This window comes from Thalassophryne amazonica, chromosome 6 (assembly GCF_902500255.1).
Source record: "Thalassophryne amazonica chromosome 6, fThaAma1.1, whole genome shotgun sequence".
In the NCBI taxonomy this organism is placed as follows: Eukaryota; Metazoa; Chordata; class Actinopteri; order Batrachoidiformes; family Batrachoididae; genus Thalassophryne; species Thalassophryne amazonica.
The window spans coordinates 118,287,617-118,297,751 of NC_047108.1; the positions used below are offsets into that span (position 1 = coordinate 118,287,617).

Genomic DNA, 10,135 nt, shown 5'->3' on the forward strand with positions numbered 1-10,135 from the left:
GAAAGACAATTGAATTTGACTATGATAACTTCAATAACAGTTGCTATAAATAATATTAATGCCAAAACATTTGAACAGAAATCAAACAAAATAAGATCTGAGGTTTAGCCTGCATGTTTTACTTTTTATATTACAAGAAACAAAGTGGGTTTATTTTCTATTAGGCCTTACGTTTTTAGAACGGCTTTTGCTTTGGTCCAGTGTAATTTGGAAATCAAATAAAATAAGACAGGGGTGGCCAAGTTCGGTCCTCCAGAGGCACCTTCCTGACACTCTTAGTTGTCTCCATGCTCCAACACACCTGAATTGTTGTGTGGGCCGCTGAAGAGGAGGTACTGCTGGCCCACCACCACCAGAGGGCGCCCTGCCTGGAGTGCGGGCTCCAGGCACTAGAGGGCGCTGCCGCCTTGCAGGAGCAGCCAGAGTGACAGCTGTCACCCATCACCTGCGACAGCTGTCATCAATCATTGGATCTGCAGGGGTATATCAGCAGGACGGCATCTCCACCTCATCGCCGAGATATCGTTTCTACTGAGAAGGTAACGTACTCAGCTGTTTAACAGTGATCTTTGTGACTTTTGTGTTTTGCTCTGAGTATTTTCCAACGAGAGGTGGAGGTAACGTACCTGCCGTTCGGATTCCTGGGTGCGAGCGCGCCCTCCTTTAATTGTCCTTTGTTCCTCGCCAGCAGTACCAGGTCTGACACGCGGAGGCAGTGGCCACCTGGGAGTTCGGGACTTGGCGGCTCCAGTATTCCCGGGGTCTGGTGGCGGAGGAAACCGTGTGGTTCCGGTTCTACTTTGGAGAGGCGTCTCCTATCTTCGAGCCTGCCCACACGACACCTGTGTGAATTCGACTTTGTCTATTATTGTAATTTGTTGTACTTGTTGTGCATATTCACAACAGTAAAGTGTGTTATTTGACCTATTCCATTGTCTGTTCATTTGCGCCCCCTGTTGTGGGTCCGTGTACTTACACTTTCACAACATGAATCCAATGAAAGACTCGTTAGTAGACTTTTAATGAGCCTTTCATTGGATTCAGGTGTGTTGGAGCAGGGAGACAACTAAGAGTGTCAGGAAGGTAGCTCTCGAGGACCGAACTTGGCCACCCCTGAAATAAGATCTGAGGTTTAGCCTGCATATGTTTGCAGCCTGCAACTGTTTTTTGTTTTTTGTTTTTTTCTATTAGGCCTTATGTTTTTAGAACAGCTTTTGCTTTGGTCCAGTGTAATTTGGCGACTGAATCTGCTAGCCACGGCCACTTTGGACACGCTAATTACTTGTGTATTTTCAGCACTGTTTTCCTTCTTGCAATCTGCACGGAGGTGAGGACAAGTGCAGGGGATGAAATGTTGATGACAGAAGCACAGCGACACCGACAGCGGCGCAATCAACTGTGCTGCTTGTTGCCTGCAGTCGGTTTCATCTCTCTTCAGGGAATAAAACAAAAAGCAAATTTTCCCATTGAGTACTCCAGCCATTTGGCATGAGCTGTCCCTCATTGTTGTGATTATCATAGCCCTACACAGCAGAGCACTTGTCTGCGGATTACCCTTTGAACCGTAAAGCTTGGCTGCTAGCATCAAATGGCATGCTTACAGTAAACTCCACTGGCACAAAGACTAAGCTGTTGTCTGCTACGATCGCTACCATCTACAATCCAACATGGCAGACTATTAACTGGTCTAAACCCATCAGTACTTCACAGCTTAGTTCTCACAGTTCTCTGACTGTGGTGGCAATGCTGGCAGCGCCAACTGGCTTCACCCCCCAGCTAATCCCGCTATCATGATAATGGAATTTGTTGTTGGAGTTCAGTCAGTCGTACAGTTTGATGCTTCACAATAACTCATGGTTCCTCGATGGACACATGGCTGCACGGGTTGTCCTTTCTTTAAGTTAGCTTTAAGTAAGCTGCTTTAAGTGATAACCAATTAAATAAATTGGAGACTTAAGCAGAATAACATTCGTAATGGGGATTTTTGTCATTATCTTCTCTTCGTTTTAATCCTACACATACTTTTAGGTGCTTCTTCCAGCAGAGTAAACATTTTTGCTGTCGTACCAATGTGTGTAGTCACTACAGACTCATACAACTTTGGAAAGACCACCCACAACACTATTGCACAGACACATGTAAACATCAGTGACACTGTTGTGATTTAAGTAAAATAGACTAAACGGCATCAGGCCATTAGAGCCTGCAGAGTCCTTGTTAGGTAGCAGATCCAGTCCTGAGGAGACACATAATAATTGTGTTGATCCTGACAGCGCAGCAACACTCAAACTGGCAGCTTCCATTCATCTGCAGCAAATCCAGTTCCTGGTGCACAGCCAAAGAATTGCGTGGGTTAAGCAAATTACTGAGCTTTATGTGTGCCGCAAAGCTGCCACTTTAATGATATTGCTGCCAGAGCTGACGCAGGCGGTGTTAAGAGCGAAATCTTTAGAGCATGAAGTGGGGTGGAGTCCCTGTGTAAACCTAAAACAGAGTATTGTTTGGGGAGCTAAGGGATCTACTACCTGAACACATCATAGGCAACAAATCCGCACAGATTTGTTTCTCAGCCAATAGCTGACCAGGCCATCCAATCCTTGCCAAAACAGTTTATCCACAAAGCCTGACCCCTCTCCTAAACTAAACTTTGGTAACCTCAAAAACTAGTACAATACCCATGCAGGGTACACTTTACTCGCTGCATAGTAACGACTGGAAACTACAAACTGTAAAATGATAAATACCCAAACATGAACTAAGATAATCACATTTCCCACTGGTGACAGAAAGTCTGTCAAGAAATAACTAATACTTACTGTTTTCAGAGTCATTCTATAGCTTGAATCCATCTGGAGCAGCACAACAAGGCAGCTACACTAAAAGTCTGCAGGTAAAAGTATGACACAGGACCATCAATGGAACATTCCAACAACTCCCTCAACTAACACTTCTGACATGTCTTTCCACCTCACATTCCTCCTCTCCTGGTACACAGACACGCCTCCCTGCCCGCCCCTTAACTCGGGCAGCTAACGGAGCAACAGGGGACTCACTGAAGTGACATATGTCGCCAAAGCCTCTCATTGGCAAAGGGGCTTTAATCCACGATGGGGTCGACGGGGACAAAGGCCATGCTGAGGAGCTACTCAGTGAGCATTAAAGAATGGGCAGATAGGAAACACACATCTCCCTCCCTCACTTTTTCTCTCCTTTTAACTTTTTCTTGATACCTCCGTCCTGCCTTCCACACACTTTACACGCCCCATTTACACCCTTTTCCATCTCAGCGGTTTCAACCCAAGTGTGCCTTTGAGCCGTAGAAGAAAAAGTGTCAGTCTTCTCTCAGAGAAGCAGAGCTTTTGTGGAAGTGCACTTTACTTTCCATGCAGTACTCTTGGCGTATTGATAGATGGACGTTAGAAATAAACATTGTGCTTTTGAAACCCTGCAAAGATCTTTAGACACATTGACTTCCCCTTTCATACTTTTTAATTCAACTTTTTCTGTCAGTTATGTTTAGTTTGAAGCACAGTTTCTTATTCATCAGCGTTTTCTAAAGAGATCGTCTCTTGGCAGAGTTTTTGAGAAATCTTGAACTCAAATGCACAAATCACCTTTGCAAAGAAAATGCTGTTGCCTAGTTATGCACTGTTTATACCACATGCAGTATTTTGCCATTCCAGCGTGGAGATATAACAACAGAACATGTTCCATTTTGGTTCATCAACTTGGTTTAAAAACATTCATAGTATTCTGGACTGATTAACTCATTTATCGACCCAAAAGATGGTTCCTTTTTGACATGTTCTGCAAATGCACACTCTAAGAAATAATTTAATTGATAAAGTTAGGGTAACTTTTTCCACATAACAATGTCAATTAAGTGCAAAACAATATTGTAGTTGAAATTAATTAAATCAAATGAAACATTATTACTTAAATCTCTAAAATTAACAATTGCACTTTTATGGTCAAAGCGCTTTACAGTGATGCCTCTCATTCACCCATTCACATCAGGGTGCTACCATGCCATTCACTCACTACACACCAGGAGCAATTTGGGGATTAAGGACCTTGCCAAAGGACCTTGAGTGATTTTCTGGTTTGACAGGTATTTGAACTAAGGATTCTCTAGTCACAATGTCATCGCTTTAACCACTTGACCAACACATACTAGCACAATCATTCACATCATAGTACTATTTCTCAATACTAATGAAAAAAGTTTGATTTTATTCATGATTAATGTTACTGTGCCTCACAAATTATTGTGAATGTGTCTGGGAGTTCCCCTTTTCAAACCTCTATCAATATCACCGTCAATTAGGAACCATTTCCGTTTACTGTGCTTTTTTACGACGCTTACAGTACCTTAGTCTGCAACTGGGTGCTGCTTGCTAATTACACGGTGTTTATCGTCTGGCTCGAGGAAAACTCAGACGCAAATTACAAATACCATCCAAACAAACGTAGTCAAAGGTTGACAAACAATATCGCAAGATGACGAGTTACAATAATTGTAAGTATACATGCACATGCACAATGAGTATAATCAAAGAAAGGATGGCGGACACGCCTACGTGCTGTAAATTCAGCCCCAGCTGTGACTCACTCAGAGCTCTGTGCATTCTTACACACTGTCTCACATCACAATAGAAATGCATTCAATAAGCACTCATCCAGGTAATGGTATGTGTGGAAGTTTCATACATTCACACATACAAATGCACGCACGTAAGAAATACATCCTGAAAACTGTCAACACACACAATGGGGGCAATGATGGAGGAGGATTCACTCATGAGCAAACATATGCAGGTGTTGACAGCAGGAACGGCGGTTCTGAGACAAACACGGGAGTCCTCCTGCAAATAAAACCTTTCTTCTTTTTACTGAAACACAAATTAAAATCCATCATTTGGATTGTGTGAGTCTGTGAATGCTTTTAAAAAACAAATGTTATCAGAAAGCAAGTGTGAATAAGTAAATGATCTGGCTGTTGAAAAGAGCAGGCGCCACTCATTGGAGCGGACTCATCCTTTGGAGTTCTGCAGGTGGGGTGTTATTGCTGTGTCCTAATCTCAGAAACACGAATTTCAGTGGTTCTTAATCTGTTCAATAGAATCAGATGATTAAGTACAAGAACAACTTCAAAACCTCTTTGAAAATAATTGGGGATCTGAGGAGCACATTCCATTACAGCTCATCACGTTCATGACTAATCCGTGTCATCTACAACCTTTAATGCCTGTTGACGTGTGACTGACAACAGTCTCAACCGTCTCCAGATGTTGAGTCATTATTTCAACGTGTCTTAATTCCAATCTTTTGATCTATACATCATTATTTATAGTAGAGATTGTGCTTATCTGTGGAAATAAGTTCTGTCCTGCTGCAATAATGTGTTTTCCCACACAAGAAATTCTGAGTGAGCTCCAGCTCAAAATTTAATTAGATTTATTCCAGATCAACACAACCATTTGTGGGAAGTAGTTCCCTAGAATATTAAAAGTCTTCCTTTTTTAAATCTTTGCATTGGCCCTGTATCCAGGTTTGCAGACAATGTTGTGATATTTGTGGAATTAATGCATATCCTAATTGTAGCACTTGCAAAGCTGAGTGAGGAATCAGTCTGAGCTTATGATTGTCCTGTTTAAAGACCAAGATCCAGTCTTCCTGGAAGAGCTTATAGAATCATGAGGTTACTGGATGGAAGTGTTTGGCAATGCTGATATCTTTGCAGAAGAACAAAGGTCCAAGTCCTTAGAGCCATGTCTTGTCTTACTCTGTGGTTGTATGATGTTGGATGGTAACAAATGACAACTAGATGTCTTTGGCACTCTTTGGGGGATCCTCAGGTACCACTAGAATGACTTTGGCTCAAATGACAAGTTACTTAGGCAGACTAAGATCAGGAGTGCAGTATCACTTGCATTGTGAAGGACCATCAGCTACAACAATTTGTCCATGAGGTGCATTTCTCTGTGCATGATCCAGCACATAGGTGTTGAGTGTTGAGGACACTAGTGGCTGAACAAGGCCAAGGGGACATTATGCCTAGCTGCAGCAAATAGGTGGTTACTTTTGAGAGGTGAGGATGGACTGGTTGTTTGCTTGGGTGGCTGTCATCAAGGACCCAAAGTGGTTCTGTGGTTTGCTGGATGTGGTGACACGTGACACCTGTGCATGCTCCCAGACTTGACTTCAGTTGTATCCAAGTTTGCAGCTCATATTTAATGGCATCTATTTCAGAATGCAAAGATCAGGTGGAGGAGCATGCTCTGAGGATCCTCCAAAGAGACCTACTGCCAAAGATATCTAGTTGTCACTCGATACCATCCAAGTCACACAACCACAGAGTAAGACAGGATATGATGGTCTAGCAGTTACGCGTTGGGCTTGAGACCAAAGGATCCTCGATTCAAACCCCAGCCTGACTGGAAAGACTGGGATTAAGAGCCCTTGGGCAAGGTCCTTAATCCCCAAATTGCTCCTGGTATGTAGTGAGCACCTTCCATGGCAGCACCCTGACATCGGTGTCTGTGTGAATGGGTGACTGTAAAGTGCTTTGAGCTTCTGATTCAGATGGAAAAGCGCCATATAAATGCAGTCAATTTACCATTTAGTTGTATCTTTTTGCATCATGATGGGGACAACAGTTTACTGCCACACCAGCCTCCATGGTGTTGTGGTTTTAAACTGGGCTGCTTAGTTGTCTGTTTATTTGTTTGTCTGTTTTTACCATGACTGAGTTGAGCCCACATCTGAACTTAAGTTGGTTCATGTGGGTAGACACCTTGAATAGCTTTTATTTCTGCAGAAATGGCCACCGTCCTCTGCTGCCAAGGGAGCTTAAAAATCTCTGTCTTGCAGTTTTCTGCACTGTCACATCTTGGTGAGTAGACACACCAACCTTTGGTCTGGTCACGCAAATGACTGGCATGCCGCCGGAGTGGCAGTTGCTGTGGCAGATCAACTCTTTCTGATGGTATCAGATATCTCTCTGTTCAACGAGCACATCATGTTTCTCAGACTTCTGCACTCCTTGGGTATTCTGTCTGCTGTATCGCTCCAACTGTGGTGACTGATCCCTTGATGGAGACTTTGGTTCTCACAGCTTCACTCAGTGACTCATGTCTGCAACACAGTTGGCATTCCTTTGGTCAAGGGTGATTTTAGTAAGAGTACTGGCACTGGTGGGTTGATAGGTGGGTTACAAGAACCACATTGGCCCCATAGATTTAGCAGGCATGTTGGGAATGGCTCACTTCTCCTTAATGTTGTAAAAAAAAATGATGTTTCCAAGTTGCTGGATCCTGGAGGTCCATGTGGCAAAGTGAGTGCCACCAGAACACAAGCCATGGCCTGATCAACCACGACTGGGTCACCTGACTGCAGGTGATTTATTCAGGTGCACCAGGAGATTTAATGGAAAAGCAAGTAAATATAAATCCAACAGACTACAAAAATATGCTGTTATGATATATTTTAAAAGCACATTTCATTGAAAAAATATAGTTTATCATCCTATGACACAATGTTTAAAAATCTTCATTTAATTTAATTAGCTTATAATGCACCAAATTGCAGCAAATCTTTTCACCAAATCACCAAATCTTTTCAAATATCCTGGTTGTCTCATCTTATGGGTTTAAAGTGTATACAGCATGCTTCAAACCGCATCCCCAAGTTGGTGCAGGTGTTTGCTGCATGTGTCTCTGTGACGTTGTTTCCCTGATTCCTGTCTTCCCTTCACTTCATCTGTAATATTAAAGCCTGAGTAAAATATTATTTTTTTAAATGCTCCATGTTATGTGTGTTATGTGGCCCTGTGATAGACTGTTCTGTCCAGGATGTCCGTCACCTCAGGCACCATGACTGCTGGGATAGGCTCCAGCCCCCCATGTCCCTTAACTCGAGTAAGCAGGTATAGAAAATGAAGGAATGTTGTGTTTGACAAATAAAAAAAATGCATAAGCTAAAATGAATGAAAAAAACATTAAACAAATCCATTTAAAAATGATGAGATGATGAGATAGAAAAAATTAAAATTTAGTTTCTTCCAGATTGTCAAAATATCAAATTGCTAAATCCCAGTTACGAGTGTACATATTGCTTTAGTATGTCATAATCAGTGTTGCAACAGTTACTTTGAAAAAGTAATCCAATGATTGATTAGTGATTACTCCTTGAAAAAATAACTTAGTTACTTTACAGATAACTCAATTATAAAAGTAACTAAGTTAGATTACTAGTTACTTTTTAGCTACTTTCACCAACTGCTGACAACATCCCTCTGCCACTTCAACATGAAAATGAAAACCTGTTTTGCCGCTCTTTCTTGACTTCAATGAACATGAATACTTGTTTTATGAAAAGTAAAATAAAGACATCTTTCTTGACTTCATATTTAACTGCTGACAGCACTGTAACAGTAAAACTTGCAATTTCTAACCTACATTGTTTGTAAATGTAACTATTAAATTTTAACATTTTTCTAACATTTAAATTATCTCTAAACATTTTAGTTGTTGAAATTATTATTATTATAAGAATTATTTGTAGTCGTAAAAAAAGGCTTCAAAACTGGACCTTTAATCTAGGGGTGTTGTGGGGCGGGCTGCATCCCTGCCCTGCCCTGCCCCATGCTCCCTTTCTGTCTGGATTCACCCCTGCTTTAACATTTGAGCACAAAGAATGGATAACGTTTATTTATGCAGAAAACACAACCAAATTGGCAGGTAAGAAAGATTTATTGCATTGTTTACACCATGCCATCCTCGGAAAGAGAGTTTAGGCGTATTTGAGTGGAAAAAAGTGTTAGTTGTTGACATGTCGCGGATCAGCTGTTTTTAGTGAGGAGACACAAGGCAGCTCAGCTCAGAGTTATGAATAAAGGGGGAAAAAAGCATAAAAATGGTTTTGTGAAGCTCAGTGCAAGTGTGCTGTCATCACCGCGCTTTGAGAGATGAAGAGTAGTCATAGGTGCTACAGAAAACCATGGATGAAAAGCTCACAGCTCGCTGAAAGTGGGCAGTTCAGTTGAACCCTGACTCCCTGCCCACATGCCAAGTTTAATGCTGCGATTGACCTACGATACAAAAATAATAGTAATGCACAGTGACATGGAGAAGTAACTTTAATCTGATTGGTGATTTGGGAAGATTAATGCGTTAGATTACTCATTGGTGAAAAAGCGATCAGATTAGAGTAACGCAATGCATTACCGGCATCACTGGTCATAATTATGACTTAAAAAGTTTGAAAGTGACAGTAGTAGTATTGTTATTATTATTATTATTATTATTATTATTATTATGCTATTTAACCCCAAACGGTAATGGTTTCTGTTAGATTCCACAACTAAAATTTTCATTACATTTGATAATCTGAATCAGTTGAAAAACATGAAAGTTTATTTTGGCATTTAAAAGCAATTCAAAATTTCTTGATGTCCGCGCACCAACCATTAGAAATCAGTTGAAACAATGGTTAACCACGCGACTTTGTAGAAATGGGTATAAATCCTGTTTAGAACCCTTTAACATTCCTTGAAACAAGCAGTCATTTCTGGCAAACACAGATTATTGTGTTTGTAGCCATGTGCGACACGAAATCACTTTACAGAGCGGCTGTGCACAGCATCAGATGCTTGTCAAGATATGAAGCTTGTTAAAACATGATCTACACCTCGTCTTACCTTTACTGTTAGCACGTCTCTGTCATGTCTAGGTGCAGTGGCGACTGCCTTCTTGTGTCTGAGTCCCTGAAGGCTTCAACAAACTGCTAATCACACAGTCTCCGGATTCACACAGTCGCCTCTGTGACACACGTCAAGCCGGCAGCAAACCTGTGCTTCCAGTATTATGTAAAAGACTACACAGCTCCTGCACTGCACACATGCACAACAGGTTTAGACCAATGCCTGCAACATGTCATATTTCAAAGCCTTAGAAACACTCCACCCAAAACACAGCACAGCACATGCATGGCAAAAATTATTAGTAAAAATAAATAAATAAAAGACAACAAATTAGCATTTGGATTGGAGTTCCATTCAAACATTATTTCAAACTGTATTCTTAGTTTGTGTCAGCTGATTTGGCCTCAGATCACCTCTCTCACTCAGTCACCA

At 41.5% G+C, this 10,135-nt stretch overlaps 1 protein-coding gene across 9 annotated transcripts in view; it reads right to left on the reverse strand.

Moving 5' to 3' along the window:
- The window catches only part of LOC117512979 (neural cell adhesion molecule L1-like protein), a 123,352-nt gene extending 113,470 nt beyond the window's left edge, over positions 1-9,882 (reverse strand). For 2 of the 9 annotated variants that reach the window (XM_034173233.1, XM_034173232.1), the window contains exons 1-2: positions 2,973-3,131; positions 2,817-2,884 (exon numbers count right to left, since the gene is read on the reverse strand). The gene's annotated coding sequence lies outside the window, so the exon portion shown is untranslated. Of the gene's footprint in view, positions 1-2,816; positions 3,132-6,913; positions 7,138-9,700 lie in introns of those variants that run through there. The other 7 variants (XM_034173229.1, XM_034173230.1, XM_034173237.1 and 4 more) reach the window with 5 other exon arrangements.
- Between the last annotated feature and the right edge of the window lie 253 nt (positions 9,883-10,135).